The sequence below is a fragment of the Heloderma suspectum genome, chromosome 5 (genome assembly GCF_057233095.1).
Source record: "Heloderma suspectum isolate Gila_16-S chromosome 5, 16-S_ref, whole genome shotgun sequence".
Taxonomy (NCBI): Eukaryota; Metazoa; Chordata; class Lepidosauria; order Squamata; family Helodermatidae; genus Heloderma; species Heloderma suspectum.
This window is the reverse complement of record NC_139462.1, coordinates 22,843,322-22,860,892: the sequence shown is the minus strand read 5'-3', so window position 1 is coordinate 22,860,892 and position 17,571 is coordinate 22,843,322. Positions and strand designations below refer to the sequence as shown.

General features: G+C 45.8%; 1 protein-coding gene across 6 annotated transcripts in view; it reads left to right on the top strand.

Annotated features, from left to right (window-relative positions):
• MAPK10 (mitogen-activated protein kinase 10) overlaps nucleotides 1-17,571 on the top strand; it is a 413,215-nt gene that overhangs the window by 39,029 nt on the left and 356,615 nt on the right. Inside the window, exon 1 of one of the 6 annotated variants that reach the window (XM_084860219.1) lies at nucleotides 4,106-4,671. The exons of 1 other annotated variant lie outside the window; for it this stretch is intronic. The gene's annotated coding sequence lies outside the window, so the exon portion shown is untranslated. Of the gene's footprint in view, nucleotides 1-4,105; nucleotides 4,672-4,907; nucleotides 4,973-17,571 lie in introns of those variants that run through there. 4 more of the 6 variants (XM_084860218.1, XM_084860212.1, XM_084860216.1 and 1 more) reach the window with 4 other exon arrangements.

The window sequence follows — 17,571 nt, the reverse complement described above, 5'->3', positions numbered from 1 at the left end:
ACGGGTGACTTTGAAAGAAAAAAAAAGTGCGTACACAAGTGGTGGCGCCCATGGGCGCCGCCATTTGCATATGCACTTTCCCCCCCCCAAAGTCACCCGTGATAGTCTACGTAACGATTTATGTAGCCTATCACAGCTGACTTTGGAAATCTAGCCGTGATAGGCTACGTAAATCGTTACGTAGCCTATCACGTGTGTATGTGTGTGTGTGTTGACATTCACTTTTGTATTTCGCGGCCAGGGAGACGGAGCGCTTCTCCCCGGCCTGAATTTCGGCCGGGCAAGGCGGGGCGCCTCCCCCCCAGCCTGAATTTTGGCCAGGCGAGGTGGGGCGCCTCCCCCCCCCGGCCTGAACTTCGGAGGGAGAACCGAAGCGCCTCCCCCCCACCGCGAAGCAAGCTGCGGGACCAGGTAAGTGGCTTTCGTACATCCCTAATACACAAGTAGGAAAATGCTTTTTCTTTTGATTTCAGGAATAATTCCCCATTTTCCCTGTTTTAAAAAAAACCTGGGAAAGTATTCTTAAAAAAATAGAAGCGAAACTGGAGGATCACGACATTGTCTAAAGAACCTGTAAACAATCATGAGTAAGGAATCATGAGTGCACAATAAAAGCCTCATGCAGAAAAGCTCCATGACAGTGAAATTGGTATAAAGCCTATATAAATATGTAGATAAGCCCAGAGTCTGGCTAACATGTCTTCTTCCCTTCATTTTTTTTATATGAGCAAAGGTTTTGGGGATAAACCTCTCAAATTCAGAAGGTGGGATGGTGAAGGATGGATAGAACTGAAGTAGTTGCTGCTGATAACGTGTAGATAAATGCTAACATTGTGTAAAATTACAGCCTATGCTACAAAATTGTCCCATGCATTTCCCCGTGCAGTAAAAAGTTTCAGGTGCTACTTGGGCTGGGCTTCCTTTGGAGAAGAGAGCACTGGAGATTTATGCTATATTTCCTATATTTGTTAATGAATCAAATATACAAGGCATTCCTACAAGGCAACAGATCTGCTACCCTAGGTCAGTTCCCTAGAGAGAGAGGCAGTGACTGCTGCTGCACTCCTGGGTATTTCACCTTCATGTAACTCACAGCTGTGTCTCTCTACCTCTGTTGTCTTCACAACTGCCAACTGCTTTTTCTTCATAAACACACACGCACATACACACCTTTCCTTCAGTTGGTATGTATGTCAGTCACCTTCTCCAGACTCTGATGGGTATATCATTCAAATACGCAGATCCCAGTAGAGGTTGTGAATCTGCTCCAGGTTTTAATCAGAACCAGTCAGAACGCTAGGTGTGAAGCACCTTGGATAGTTCTGACTAAAATCTGGAGCTGATTCACCACCCCACTGACATCAGAGCCACCAGCCTCCACTCTCAGATTCGCTCCCTGTCAGGGAACTTATCTCCTAACAATGAGGTCTCATTGCTGAGACACCAACTGACCACTCGCTCTAATACTGAACTCAGGTGGTGAGTGCCGACAAGATTGGAACTGAAGCAGGGCCACTTGAGAAAAAAGAGGGAGGCATCAGCATGCTCAGGGGAACCCTAAGGTTTGCAGAACAACAACAACAACAACAACATTTTTAAAATCTAAGGGGGCACCCCCCCACCCCCCAAAGCTCAATGAGGACCGAGCTTGTTCAGGAGCCACAGAATGAGGAGTGTCTGTTGCAAAAGAAAAACAGGGAAAAGGAAAAGGGGGAGGGAATAGAATGGAGTATCCAAGCAGAGGGCATGGCTGGCTGGAACCCTGAACAAGAGCACTCCTCTTAGGAGGTGAGGGATACACTGCAACTTTTTTTTTTGCAAGTCCCACTTGTTCTGGACTATTCATCTGCCTGACAAAGGCTAGAAGCTCTGGCCATACGTAAAAGTTCAATGCTGCTCCCTTGATGCTTATTTGCCTTTCCTTTTGCATACTACTCTGCCCACTTCTCACCCCTTCTTGGGGCAACCAAGACAAAGAACCCAAAGGCCATTCCAATGATGGGCTGTCCAAATTGAAGTGGGCGCCATTTGCTTTTAGGGGTGCCAGTGGCTAATATAATTCCTGTTTCTTGTTCACTTTTCCCAGCCCTGTCCTGTACCTTTTAATACTTACATAAGAAAGGGACATTTTGCCAGGTGCTTATCCTGCCTCCATGGGGCGAGGGACTGTCCGGGCTGCCTTTAGACACAATTGCACATTTGTGTTTTCACTTTCTTTTAAAAGAAGCGTCGGCTGCATTTTCTGTGCTGTTTCCAGCAGGGCCAGCCCAGGACATTTTGTTGCCTGAGGTGAAGGACAAGATGGTCCCCCTCCCCAGGCCCATTCCACCTACAGAAGCCATCTGGAAGGGCAGGTGAATCTTACTTCAGTGGACACTGTCCTCCACTGCACCTGAAGACAGCAGGATAGAGTGGGGGGTGTAGAGCAGGCTGCCTGGAACAGGTAACTCTGCCCTCCAACAGAGGGGACCAGCCTCTGCTGCTGCTGCCGTCCCCATCCCCGCCTCCTCCACACCAGTCAGCATCTGCCACCTGAGGCAACTGCCTCACTCTGTCTAAGGGTAGGGCTGGCCCTGGTTAACAGAACACTGAGGCCCATCTAACAGATTTGCAGAGTTAGAGGACAAAATGATTGTTGTTGTTGTTTATTTGGTCAGTCGCTTCCGACTCTTCGTGACTTCATGGACCAGCCCACGCCAGAGCTTCCTATCGGCCCGTCGCCGCCCCCAGCTCCCCCAAGGTCGAGCTCGTCACCTCCAGAATATCATCCATCCACCTTGCCCTTGTTTTGGCCCACAACGTGGTGACTTGAAATGCTTAAATCTGTCCTGCTTGGAACTTGTACACTTTAGTGGGGTGGGGTGGGAGCTGACCACCCATCTATGCAGTTTCCTTGATGTTTGAAATGCATTCAGTGCAAGTATGATGTGTGTTACCTATGCCTCAAATCCAGCCTTCCCCAACTGAGGGCCCTCCACAACTCTCATCATCTCCAGCCAGCATGATAGGAGTTGTAGTGATGGGAGTTGTGCTCCAACTAGGGATGCACAGATTTTGTTAAATCTGTTCCATCTGTGTTTCACAGATTGTCAGGCATCTTTTATTCTGTTGTCTGCTCATTGATGGAATTGGATTTTTCTCAGTTTTCTGAACTTGTGTTTTCGTTGTAAAATGTGCTAATGCACAAATCCCCCAAGTGCACATTTTCATGCTTTAGCCTATGGGGGGGGGGGAATGCACATTTTTGGTTGATTTAAAAAAAAAAATTCTTGAAAAAAAAATGTTTGTACTACGAAATTTGTGTACAATTCTGGAAAGTAAAAAACTAGTCCATCAGTCTGTGGAATTCACCGGATTCGGAAAAAGCTGATCTACTGCGGAATCTGTGAGTCAGCTTCACAGAAATCTGAACTCCTTTGAATCCATAGCAGATTTCTCCGACATCCCTAACTCCAACCCATTTGCTTGGGGAAAGCTGTGTTTGTTTGTTTGTTTTTTTTTTACTAAAATCCGTTGAGTAAAAAACCTAGTGCAGACAAGGCCTGGAATACATAGCAGAGGAAAGAGGCTGTTTGGGACAGAAGCAGGAACGCAAGGAGGAGGCCCTTGGAGACGCTGGTGGGCCTCGGCTGCCCCGCTTTCCGACTGAGTGCCAGACGCTCAACCAGGTTCTCCAGTGGCGTGTTTCAGGGCTGCTTGTGCGGTTCACACACAGAACACACACAGCTGCTGCCAATGCCTTGCTGCGAGAGGTCATTGCCGCATCCAGTCAAGGCCTTTTCCTGCTTCCTTTTCATGCACACTCAGCCTGATATTACAGATGCTGCTGCTAAACCACCACAGAAGCTTATTCAGCTTTGCTTCCCCCACTCTTTTTTGCACGCTGCTCTGGCCGGCCCCTCTCTCTCTCCCCCCTCCCCCGTCCCTCCTGATTCCACCAGGAGATACAATAGCCCTCGCTGCAGATCAGAGAGACTCTCCCCTCTCCTCCCCCCTTCCCACCCCTCCCTCCTCCCGAGACCTCGATGCGCTTTGACGTCATGTGTGCTCCTTTCGGTTGCCATAGCAGCCTCATCCCCCAAGCCCTCTGCCTGTCTCCTCTGGTCGGTTCCACAATGGTACAGCCAGCATCACGATGCACAATGGTCTCTCCAGACAGTAAAAGAGGGTGATTCAGCAAGCCACATCCCCCCCCCTCCACCCCACCCCGCACCACCACACACACACGCCGTCCCTTCCTCCTTCGGAGTTCCGCTCGTGCATCCCTCCCCGGTTCCCCGCTCCTTCATCTTTTCTTTGGCGCGCCGCTTTGATCCCTCAGCTCGACATCGGCATCATTTCGCGTGCGCGCCCGCCCGCCCGCCGCTCACCTCCCTCCACCGCCACCTTCAAGCGGGTTGCCTCGCCGCCACCTGCCCATCACTCCGTCCACGCCTCCCTCCGACCCCACAGAATCCCCCCCCCACACACACACACTTCCACCATCTCTCTTTTCTCTCCGCCGACCCATCTTTTTACACCCCCCCCCCCCGTTTCCTCCCCTTCCCCCGTTTGGGATGTGCTTTCCAAAGACCACGTAAAGTCCCGGCGGCGCGCGAGGGGGAACCGACCAGAGGAGACAGGCAAAAAACCCCCAACCACCCAGGAGGCTAGTCCGCAAGGCACGGAATGGTAGGTGATGGAGGCTGGGAGGGAGGGATTTCTCTGGCTTCAAAAAACAACAACACAACCACCACCACCATCCTGTCTTTGTGAGGAGAAGGCGGGGCGATGAAGATTGATTGCTGTTAAAAATAATAAAGGGGAGGGGGAAGAGTGTGTGTGTGTGTGTGTGTGCGTGCGCGCGCGCGTGTGTGTGTGGAGGGGGCAGGCGGGCGAGAGGCAGGTTCATGAAGTAAACTGCTAACAGAAGCGAGAAGGCAATAACTGCACCGCTGGAAACTGGAGGAGCATCCTTCCGGGCTTGTTTTGGGTTAGTATTTTGCATGACTCTTTCAGGTTGTGGAGGTGATCAGTAATGTGCATAGAAACGGTCTCAGCCCTGGGCAGACGTGAGCCTGTTTGGGCAAGCTGGGGGATGTAAACAGTGGTGCGGCGCTCTCTGTCTCCTTGTCCTCTTCAGCATCCTGTGGCTCCCATTCTTTAATTTATTTGTTTTTAAACGTAGAAGACATGTTCATGTAGATAAGATCGATTTGCACGGGGGCTGGAGTGTGTCACACTCTATTCTTTTTCTTTTTAAAAGATGCTATTTATGGTACTTCTATGAAAGCCTCTCTAATTCTTACAGCACCCCCCCCCCCCGCTCACCTCAGCAGTGGTACATGGGAAAAGGCATCAGAAGTGTGTGTCTTTAGAAAAGTATGTTGGTGGGATATGTATGGGTACTGAAGGGGGCTGATGATCCAGAGGTGAAGATGAAGGAGGAACATTCCAAGTGTTTTCCCTGGGAAGTGATTTCTTAAGGTAAACATCACTGCCTTGCATAACGCTCCTATGCTCATGAAGTGGGGAAAAGATCTTTAAAAACAAACAGATATACTATCTAGGATAACTATTAACAGGGTTTGGGGGTAAGGTGTAGCTTGGCTATGTGTTGTGAAGGGACATCCTACAAATTCTTCTAAAGACTGCAGTGAAATCAATGTAGCGGTATGGGAATAGCCTCTGACAGCCCAGCTATTACAATAGGACAAAATGTTCAGATAGCATTTTCTTCCTTCTGCAATGCGGGCCCTTTTAAAAGATACATAGAGTTTGCATGCCTGTCCCTTGTAGATCAAAATCTTGCAGATCTGTCTGATGAGGAGGTTTGCAGTGGTGAGGGGGTATCCTCGGTCTTTCTGTGACTATGGGCTTGTTTACATAGGTGCCTTTTGCTGCATAGCTTCGCTGTTCCTTCAATGCAGTTTTTTTTCCATCCTGAAACCCAGCTGTTGGTGACTCCCCTACCCTGAGAGCCTTGTGAACATACAGAACCAGGGTTTCTTTTTTGTTTTTCCAGGGGACGGAGTGAAGATGGCCAGAGAATAGTATTAGTGGATAATACGCCACTTGATATTTCCAGTGTTTTGACTGTATTGCCAGCTTCAGTGCTGCTGATCTTCTCATGCAAGGCCAATAAAGATGGGGTGTATGGGAGAGTGTACTGCTGACAGGGAAGAGAGACAGTGATGGGGTTGAGCTCCACCACATGCAAACGGGCTTGATTCAAACAACATGAGAATGAGGAAGCTAAGCAAAGGATCTTTGGGGAACAGTGGAAACAGTTGCTGTCAGGGGAGAAAATATATATATACACACACACACACACACACACACATATACACATACATATACATGCAATGTGCTCTTGAGTTTGGAAGATCTTTCTCTCTGCGTGTCCTTCCCACTTGTGGTATTTTCATTTCTGCCCCATAAGGTAGCACCCACAGGTCTGCTGGATCAACAAAACAAAGGAATGGTAGGGAGAGCCAATGATGTGAAACAGGGGCAGCCCCCCCCCCTTCGGGTAAGATGTGCCAATAAAGCAAGGGACATCTGACAACCCTAAATTATACTTGCTCATTTTCTGGTTTAGAGCTCCTGGTTGTCCCCCCTCCCATTGTTATTAAATGAATGACAGAGGTGGTGTGATCTGAGCGATTAAATTAAGAGCCTGCTCCCTTTCCCCCACTCCGAGATGGACTCTTATTCTGTCTCGCTCTTTCAGGGCACAGAATATTTTGCAAACATCCTGTTTGTTGTTGTGGCATATGGAGGTGTGTGTGTGTGTGTGTGTGTGTGGTGGCTTTGCAGTGCTGGAATAATTTGGGAGAGGGTAAGAGGGGAGTCATTTAGTGCAGAAATACTAGTTACATTTGGCTATCTCTGTTTGCATGCTGACTATTAGAAAAATGGTCATCTCTTGTGGTTTGAGGTGTGTGTGTGTGTACATATGTATGTGTGTGTGTATGCTGGGAGAGGCTGTTTATGTGGCTCCCAGAAGGGATGTGTGTGTGTGTTGTTGGCATCTCTGTAGCCATAATTTAATGGCTTCCTAGGGGTCAATCATTGGAAGGCAAAATTGTTGTTCAAGACACTGAAAATTCATATTTGTAGAGTGTGGGAATTTGGGGGAATATTAAAGGGTCTAATTGTTGTTGTTGTTATTATTATTTGCTGCCTTACTGAAAAATTCTTATCCCATTCAAAGAAGCATGGAGTTGCTGTGGAACTCAGAGGAAACCAACCAACTCGATCTCCTGCACTGAAAACATACATACACACAAAATGGAATAGCACAAAGTAATGGATAGATGAACCATTATGGTGTAGTGGACAGTGGTTTGGACTTGGCCCAAGGAGATCTGGAGTCAAATCCCTAGTCAGCCAAAAAGTTCTGTGCAGGTACAATCCTATGCATGTCCTCCAGTCAGCATTCCCCATACCGGCTGGCAAATGCTGGGAATTGTAGGACCTTTTTCTGTCTGAACATGCATAGGGTCATGCCCTGCCTGACTTTGGCCCAATCAAAAGCTCAGCCTTATTTACCCAACTGGGTTGTGAGGATCAAATGGGATAAATGGGATAACATAGAGAGGAGGGCAATTATGCATGCCGCCATGGAGGAAAAAAGGCAGGATATAAGCGTAGTATAAATAAATAAATAAATAAATAAATAAATAAATAACATCCAGCAGCTTGGAGGAAACATCAGATGCAAATTCAATAAAAAAATGTAACCAACTATCATTGGTATAGTAGTAAATTTGGACGTGCTCACCATGATAATCCCCATAGCCACTCCTCCAAGGAGAGTCCAAGATTACAGGCAGCTGTGTTGATCCACATCAACAAACCAGTTGGAAGAGTTTTCATTTGCTAGCAGGTCTTTTGTAAAGCTAATGGGTCTTCATTGCCATTCAAGACCACGCCACCCCAAAATACTTTACATGGCAACAAGGAACAATAAATGGCTGCTGGGAAAATTCTTTTCTCCCCTAAATGGGAGAATGGTGGGGGTTGTAGCTAAGCTCGGATGGAACAGGGAATTCTGAAGGGGGTGGCAGATGACGTCAGCGTCCCTGCTAATAAAAAAAGTGCTGGTGCTGCATCCCTGGCTCCACTACATGGCTGACCATCATACTGAAAAGTCCTTTACACAGCTGTTAATATTACCGGTACTGTGTTGTCTGTTTACATAGGACAGGCCATAGAGCCCATACATAAGGGCCTCGGGTCCTTAAAAGACCTCAGGGCTCGGAACGACTTGAGGCCTTGGAAGAGTTGCCATCACATGGAGCAGACCAGCCTTCCCCAACCTGGGGCCCTAAGGATGTGTTGGACCATAGCTCCTGTGCAACCGATGGCCATGCTGGCTGGGGAGGAAAGGAACTGTGGTCCAACACATCCTTAGGGCCCCAGGTTGGGGAAGGCTGGAGTAGACAATACTGGAGCTAGGAGGACTATTGGCTCAGTATACAAGGTTGCTTCCTATGTGCATCCAGGACGGATAAAAGGAAATACTTCTTCACACAGTGCATAGGTGAACTGTGGAATTTGCTACCACAAGTTGTAGCGTCGGCCACCAATTTGAACGGCTTTAAACAGGGGTTTATTTACTTATTTTATTTAAAACATTTGTATCCTGCCCTATATCATTAAGATCTCAGGGCGGCGTACAGATAAAATCAATTTGAACATTATAAAACAATAAATAATTTAAAGAGCTAAAACATATTAAACCATTTAACAGGCTAACACCAATTAAAATCTAAAACAATAAAACAGTTAAAACAGTGCGCTACTTTAGGGAATGCATTTAGCCCTCAAAGGTTTTTACTTGGTGCCAAAATGAAACCAATGTATGCGCCAATCGGGCATCCAAGGGGTTCCACAGCAGAGAAGGCCCTCTTCCATGTCCCACCATAGCATATGTCTCGTTAGACAAATTTGTGGAAGAGAAGGCTATCAATGGCTACTAGTCCTGATGGCTATATGCTACCTCCAGTATCAGAGGCAGTATGGCTAAATTCACCAGTTGCTGGGGAGTGTGTATGTGTGTGCGAGCGTGCTGCTGCACTCGTGTCCTGCTTGTGGGTTTCCCTTGGGCAGCTGTTTGGCCACTGTATGAACAAGGTGCTGGACTAGATGGACCCTTGGTCTGATCCAGCATTGCTTTTCTTACATTCTTATTTACAGTGCAATCCCATACATGTTTAACTGAAGTAAATTCCACTGTGTTCCATAGGGCTTAATCCCAGGTAAGCATGCATAGGAGTGTAGTTTATGCCTGTAATTCCAGAAACATTTACAAGAGAATTAAGCCCCATTTGAACACAATGGGACTTAGTTCTGAGTAAACATGCATAGAATTGTGCTGTTATTCAATTAACAGGCAGGAACAAGTAAATCAGCTTTTGAGATTAGTGCCAAGTTCAAATCAGGGTTTTGACTTTGAAAAATCCTCCTTTACACCTGCTTTAAACAGAAGTTAAACAGATGTGGAGCATCTATCTATCTATCTATCTATCTATCTATCTATCTATCTATCATCTATCTATCATCTGTCATCTTTTCTTAAAGGCATAATCCTATGCACATTTAGATGGAAAAAGGTCCTACAACTCTCAGCAATCCCTGGCTAGCCATGGCTGGCTGGGGAATGCTGGGAGTTGAAGGACTTTTTTTCTGTCTAAACATGCTCAGGATTCTGCCCTAAACTATTGTTAACTATCTTGTGAAGCTGAGGATAGAAATTGCTATTAAAAACTCTGAATATTCCTGTAACATTTCTTGGCTTTAGAGAAGGCGTGGTGTACATGACATAAATATCAATGGATATTTTGATGACATTCTTCCTGCTTTCTTGAGTCGTTAGGGGTAATGGATGGGAAGGAAAGAGAAGCCAGAATAACAAACCACTGCAAATGGGTTCACAGCAGCCTTCCCTTCCACCCAAGTACTGGCCAGACTGAGACCTGCTTAGCTCAAACAATATAACAGCAGCACAGACCTTTTCATTTTCTTGGCATCATTTTCACAAGTAATTGCCATTCAGTTTCTCTCTTCCTCCTACCTTCAGCCTTTTTACTGGCATGTTCACTTAAAAACCCCTGTAAAGTGGCTGGGATTTCATACTAATAAAAAACAAGGCTGTCTTTCGCTGCAAAGATTTTTTTTTTTTTTTTTTTTTAGCTTACTACAGCACCATCTACAGAGACAGAGACTTCTGGAAAAAAAATTATTTTAGAGGTATATAAATCTGCAGTGATGAAGAAACAGTGCTTGACGGTAGCCCAAACCACCAAGCACAAGACTTCACAACAGTCTGGAAGATCCAACGCTACTTTTGCAGCCCCTTTAGAACTGGTGGCACAGCAAAGGAGATAGTGGAAGGGTGCTGATTTCAGGAATATGCCGAATCCTATTCTTTGTTCTGCTTTTGGTCATTTTGTTAGGTCTTAAACCAAAGCCATCATTTATTTTTTCAGAACAAAGCAGAACAAAATAAAGGCGTTGGTTTGCATTTTTACAGCATTTTTGAGTATACATCAAGGCTGGCCCAAGCCATTTTTTTCTGGCTGAGGCAAAGAACAAGATAGTTCCATTCCATGTACAAAAGCTGACTGAACAAGGAGTTGAATATTTCTTCAATACTGGCAATGGGACAGTATCCTGAACCATACCTGAATGCAGCAGGCTAGCTTAGGGGGCACAGGGCAGGCTGTGTGTACTATAACCCCCTCATGTACCACCTTGCTGCTGTCTCCCAGCATCTGCCAGCTGAGGTGACTGCCTCACTCTCCCTAATGGCAGGGCTGGCCCTGGTATACAATATCTATCTATCTATCTATCTATCTATCTATCTATCTATCTATCTATCTATCTATCTATCCATCCATCCATCCACACACATTTATTTTGCATACATTGTCTTACAAATCCTTACAAGGACACTATAAAGTAATTCAGTATTATTATTATTATTATCCCTGCACTACAGAGAGGTGGGGCCTGAGAGAGAGTTGTTTACAAACATAGGAAGCTGCCTTATACTGAATCAGACTAGCTTAGTACTGTCTATACCAGGGATGGGCAACTTGTGGCCCTCCGTATGTCTTTGCCTGCAACACCCTTCACCCCTCCCCATTGGTTGTGCTGGCTAGGGCTAATGGTAGTTGTTGGCCAAAACATCTGGAGGGCCACAAGTTGCCCATTCCTGGTCTACACTGGCTGGTAGCAGGTGAAGTCATATTTGCACTAAGGATTTCCTGGCTTCTTGTGTTGCTTGCTTTCCCCTAGCTTTTAAGGAATGGTGCTTTACATAAGATTTTAACCTTGATTTTCTGGTATAGTTAAGTATGCACCGTTCAGTCCTTGGAAAATGTAAAGGCGGCCGATGACTGTTGGAGTTCCCAGACTGTTTACATAGGCAGCCAAGATCGGCATAGAAGTCATTGTGCCCCAAGAGGATTCCCTGGGCACCGGAGCCGAGTATCACTCCTCGGAGCTCCTTTGCGTTGTTGAGTGGGAGCGGGGCGAGCTGCACTGCAACAGAGTATCTCGCCCTTTCATGCAGCTGAACTAGAAAGGAACCAAATTGCTCAGTGGCAAAATAGGAACAGAAATACCAAATCACCTTTCTCATTGCAATGGGGAAAGAGATGTTTGAGCTATGGACAAGCTCTGCCAAGGGAGATTAAGAGGATTCTCGCGGAGAGTCTCTCGTGTCTCCAGGTTCAGCAGCACCCTGAGAAGGACACAGAGTCTGATGAGCCACTGGTTGCCCTGCTTCGGGGAGAACCCTTGGCATGCCCTCATATACCTTCCAGGCTGGTGGACATAGCCCTCCTCTCAACTTCAGACTCTGAGGACGGCTCCCGCACAGCATCTCCTGTCTCTCAGCCATACTCAGGAGCATGAGGCTACAGAAATAATCACAGGCCCTTTAAGGGCTACAGCCAGCATCTGGCAGGGGTGGAGCCTCTGGAAATTCTGGGACTGTCAGCCTCCTTAAGGCCTCAGTTGCTTGCTGAGACAACAGTTCTCCCTGTAAGGAAGCGCTGCAATTGACCTTGATGTGACCCGCTCTCCTGGACCTGATTGGGCTTTACTGGATGTGACCCCTCTTTACCTGACACTGAATCATCTGTGAGTGCTTGTGTATATGCTTTTGTCCTTGCAAATGAAGCCAAGTCAGGACAGAGCCCATAGCTCAGTGGTACAGCAGATGTCCTTTTAAGTTCAATCCGTGGCATCTCCAGTTAAAGGGTGTCAGCTAAGTGATTGGGCAAAGACCCCCCCTTATCTTGGAGGCCCTCTAACAGATAATACTGGGCTACATGGACCAAGTACCTGATTTGTTATGAGGCACTTTCATTTTGTTCATTTAAGAACTAAACTGAATACAGTTGTTATGAACACTGTATAAAGTGTAGGTGTGTGCAAATAGTCTTTTGAAGTTCTCTACCCTATTTTTGGGTAGAGAAATTTGGAGAGGGGGCATTTCAATGAATATCTGCAGGAGAAGGAGAAATTCTTCAACAGTTTCTTGGAGTGAGACTCGCCATTAGCAGTGGTTGTAGTACAGCTTCTTTCTTTTTTCCTTTTTGTGCTGCCACCATTTTGGTGGTGCTTTTGAGCTTACCTCATCATTGCAAGCTGGCTGAGGGTGCTGTGTGTGTTCTTTCCTTCTATTACACATCTCTCTATCATTCGGCAGTCTCAGCCCAACCTACCTCACAGCGTTGATGTTGTGAGGCTATGAACCCGCCTTGTGTTCCTTAAGGAGGAAAAAAAGGTGGGATATAAATGTAATAAATAAATAAGATCTGCAAAAGCCCCATTGGGGAGGAGTTATCTCATGACCTTTTTCCCAGGGCTTTAATTAAAATGTGGGATGTTGGGGAGGTTTCTACGCTACCAGAGAGAATTGTACAGTGAAAGACAGGACACTCACACTGACTCCTCAGCTACCTCTTAAGTAGGGAAAACACAAGAACCCCACCCATGAGAACTTCCCTGAAATGTTCTTCTTCTTTAAACATTTTTGTTTTGAAGCAATTTCTTTTCTCTCAAATTGAATGAAAATGGTAAAAAAAAATGTGGAAGAAGTTTTCAGCATAGCACTAAAGTACTTCAAAATGCTGTCTAGCGTTGTGAATAGAGAATACCACCTTGGTTCAAATCTCTTCTTAAAAGCCACTTTTTTTGGTGATGCCTTTGGCTTAACTCCTTACTTCTAATCCTGTACAGTGTACAGCTGCTGTGATGTCAACTTCCATCCTAAATTCCATGTTGGGGATCATTAGGAAATGAAAATAAAATAAAACTGCCCCTATCAGAATGCCCTTACACAAACCTATGGTATGGCCACACTTGGAATACTGTGTACCGTTCTAGTCAATGCACTTAAAAAAAAGATGTGGTAAAGCTGCAAAAGGTGCAGAAAAGGGCCACCAAAATAATCAAAGGGCTGGAGCAACATCTTTATGAGGAAAGGTTAAGACTTAGGTTTTAGCATAGAAAAAAAAGTGAGTAAGGGCAGGGGGAAACATGATAGAAATGTATAAAATAATGATGGTATGGTGAAGGTGGGCTGTGTGAAGAAGTATTTCCTTTTATCTTTCCTGAATTTCCAGCCTTCAGCTTCATTGGAAGAGTTCGTGTTCTAGTGTTATGAGAAGGAGACCCTAGAACATGAGGTCATCCAGTGAAGGTGAAAGCTGGAGATTCAGGACTGATAAAAGTACTTCACACAGCACATAGTTAAAACATGGAATTCGCTACCACAAGATATGGAATTGGTTACAAGATGTGGAACACCAAATTAGTTGGATCTTAAAAAGATTGGACAAATTCATAGAAGATAACATTATCAATGGCTGCTGCTCATGATGGCCATATATTACCTCCAGTATCAGGGGCAATATGACTCTGTATGCTGGTTACTGGGGAACATGAGTGGGAGGATGCTATTGCACTGTTGTCCTACTTGTGGGATTCTAATGAGCATTTGGCTGGTGACTCAGTGAAAAGAATACTGGACCAGAGAGTCCTTTGGTCTGATCCAGCATGGCTCTTTTTATGTTCTTATGTACAACTGAACACACATTGTTACACTGTTACTCTTGCCGCGCCATCTTTCTCTTCTTCCTCTGTTGTTGCCCAATGTGCTCAATTTTATATTGTTAGGTGCCTCAAAGCAAGGGCCTGTATGTTTGGTTTTTTACTCTGTGTAAACAATTGCCATGGCACAGAGCAATAATCCCCCAGCACCACCTTCTGGAATCAGCCAGAATGGTGCTATACTAAATAACACATGGTGCTATACTAAATAATGCTAGAAAGAATCCTGTCTGATAAAGGATGCCCTCCAGATGTCTTCAACTACACCAAGTGGGGGAAGGCGGTGATAAAGGAACACACAGAGGAGAACAAGTATAATTTGGAAGTGCTCATCCACTGCTTTTCAGTCCAAAAGAAGCCAAAGTGGGGAACAATGCATAGCAAAGTTTCACTTCTGTGGAGCATTTTACTATGAGGAACAATCAAGATAGACAAATGCCTGCGACAGCTACAAAAAATATAGACTGTGTTTTACTGCACTCACTGTGCTTTAAAGATCATTAATATACTTCCATTGCCCCTTTTAAAACTGCCTGTAGTATGGCAACATTCTATTAATGATGGCTATTCTCTTCATCTATGTTCTCTTCATTAAATGATCTCCTTTACCTAGGTAAATAAAAATGACTTTTCATAAGTAAAATGGCAACATTTTCGTTGTGATTTAGGACTGTAGAGATTTGATCCCAAGCAGACCTCTCTGAATACAGCCATACAATACATTCCTTGAAATCTCTTCCTGTAGATCAGCCTTCCCCACCCTGGTGGCTTCCAGATATGTTAGACTACAATCTCCGTCATCCCCAGCCAGTGTGGCCAACACCCATTTTCTGTACTTCTGCAAACCTTGGGATTCCCCAAGCACGATGATACCTCCCTCTTGTGCATAGATGGCACTGTTTTGGCTACATAAGGGTTGGCATTTGGAGAAAGGGTTCACTCAGTATAGGTGCTGGATACATTTATGGAGGATAGGTTTATCAATGGCTGTTTGCCGTGCCAGCTAAATGTGACCTCCATATTCAGGTACCACTTCTGAAACTAAACTGGTGGAGGTACACAGGGATGAATGGCTGGCTATCTTCTTGGTATGCTTGTGAGCTTTACTGAGGCATGTGGTTGGTCACTGCTAGTTGGAGGCACTGCACTACAGTGGTTCCGCTCCTACTTGGATGGCTGATTCCAGAAGGTGGTGCTGGGGGATTATTGCTCTGTGCCATGGCAATTGTTCCATGGGGTTCCACAGGGCTCTATTTTATCCCCCATGCTGTTTAACATCTACATGAAACCGCTGGGGGAGGTTATCCGGAGGTGTGGGCTGAGGTGCCATCAATATGCAGATGACACCCAGCTCTACCTCTCTTTCTCATCAAAACCAGATGAGGCAGTGACTGTTCTGAATCAGTGCCTGGGCACGGTAATGGACTGGATGAGGGCTAATAAACTGAAACTCAATCCAGACAAGACGGAGGTACTGTTAGTGGGTGGTTTGTCTGCCCGGCTAGGTGATATTCAACCTGTTCTGGAGGGGGTTGCACTCCCCCTAAAGGATCAGGTTTGTAGCTTGGGGGTGCTGTTGGATCCAGAACTGTCACTTGAGGCACAGGTGAACTCAGTGGCACAGAGCATTTTTTATCAGCTTAGGCTGGTATACCAACTACGCCCTTATCTGGACAGAGATAACTTAGCTACAGTTATCCATACTCTGATAACTTCTCATCTGGATTACTGCAATGTGTTATACGTGGGGCTGCCTTTGAAAACGGTCCGGAAACTTCAGCTGGTCCAAAATAGGGCCGTAAGATTGTTAACAGGGACTGGCCTGCGAGCTCATATTATGCCAGTACTTTTCCAGCTGCACTGGCTGCCAGTCCATTTCCGGGCCCAATTCAAAGTGCTGGTGTTAACATTCAAAGCCCTGAACGGCTTGGGGCCAGGTTACCTGAAGGATCGCCTCCTCTCATATGTGCCTGCCCGGACCTTAAGATCATCATCAGCGGCCCTTCTCCATGAGCCCCTGCCAAAGGAAGTGAGGCGGGTGGCTACTAGGAGGAGGGCTTTTTCTGCTGTGGCACCCCGGCTCTGGAATGAGCTCCCTAGTGAGGTTTGCCTGGCATCTACATTGTATTCCTTTCGGCGGCAGGTGAAGACCTTTTTATTTTCCCAGGCATTTTAGCATTTTAGCTTTCTAAATTTTTATCTTTGCTGTTTAAAATCTCTATTTTAAACTCCTGCACTGCTGCTAGGTTTTATTGTGGTTGTATTGTTATATTGTGGTTTTAAAAAGGTAAAGGTGTCCCCAACCAGTCATGTCCGACTCTAGGGTGCGGTGCTCATCCCCGTTTCTAAGCCGAAGAGCCAGCGCTGTCTGAAGACGCTTCCGTGGTCATGTGGCCGGCATGACTGAACACTGAGGTGCACGGAACATTGTGGTTTTAATGTTCTATATATTTTAAATTGTTTTATTGTGTGTTGTTTGGTTTTAATTTTTGTGAACCGCCCAGAGAGCTTTGGCTATTGGGCGGTATAGAAATGAAATAAATAGATAGATAGATAGATAGATAGATAGATAGATAGATAGATAGATAGATTCAGAGGACAGGACTAGGTGGCCCTTTGATCTGCTCCAGCACAGGCAGTTCTCATGGCCTTAGTTTACTTTGAAGTAGTCATCCAGATGAAGTGAAAGCAGGTTAGTACTCAAAATATGCTGTTCATTGTTATAGCATTGAGGTGCTGATGAGGTTTTGTTTTAACCATTATTTAAACATCATCTTGCTATTATGTTTTTGGAGAGGACATATTTTCCCAATCCAAGTTACTGCCAACATTTCTGTGGCCCGCAATCCTGCAAATCAAACACTGCAACTGCTGCTTTTGAGTAGCATCGATTGGGTTAGTGTAACCTGCTTTGTCTTCACTCCTTCCCTGTGCCCTGCTATCATAAGCTGCCTTATCCATCCAGCTCTGTATTACCTGCCTTTCCTGACAGCAGCTCTCAGAATCTTGATGGGTTTTTGCCACCTGAGCCTTTTAAAAGGAGAGAAGCTAGGGAATGAACTCAGGCCCTTCTGCATGCAAAATATGAGCTGCTGTTCCTTGCTTTCTCTTCTCAAAAACTGAGGTTTACATGGATGTGTTGGCTTGTGTTTATACTTTTCACAGTGTTGTGACCAGTGGAGGCTGGTAGCTCTGACGTCAGTGGGGTGGAGAATCTGCTCCGGGTTTCATTTAGAACCAGCCAGAACTCTAAAGGCGCTATCCAAGGTGCCAAACCTTTTTTGGGGGGGTGGGGGTAGGGTTCAGCAGCTTGGGTAGTTTCTTTAGAGTTTTGGCTGGTTCTGACTGAAACCTGGAGCGGATTTACTGCCCCACTGACATCGGAGCCATCAGCCTCCACTGGTTGTGACCCTGGGCATTTGCTAGCTAGATCTTGGGAGTCTTCAAAGTGCAAAAGAT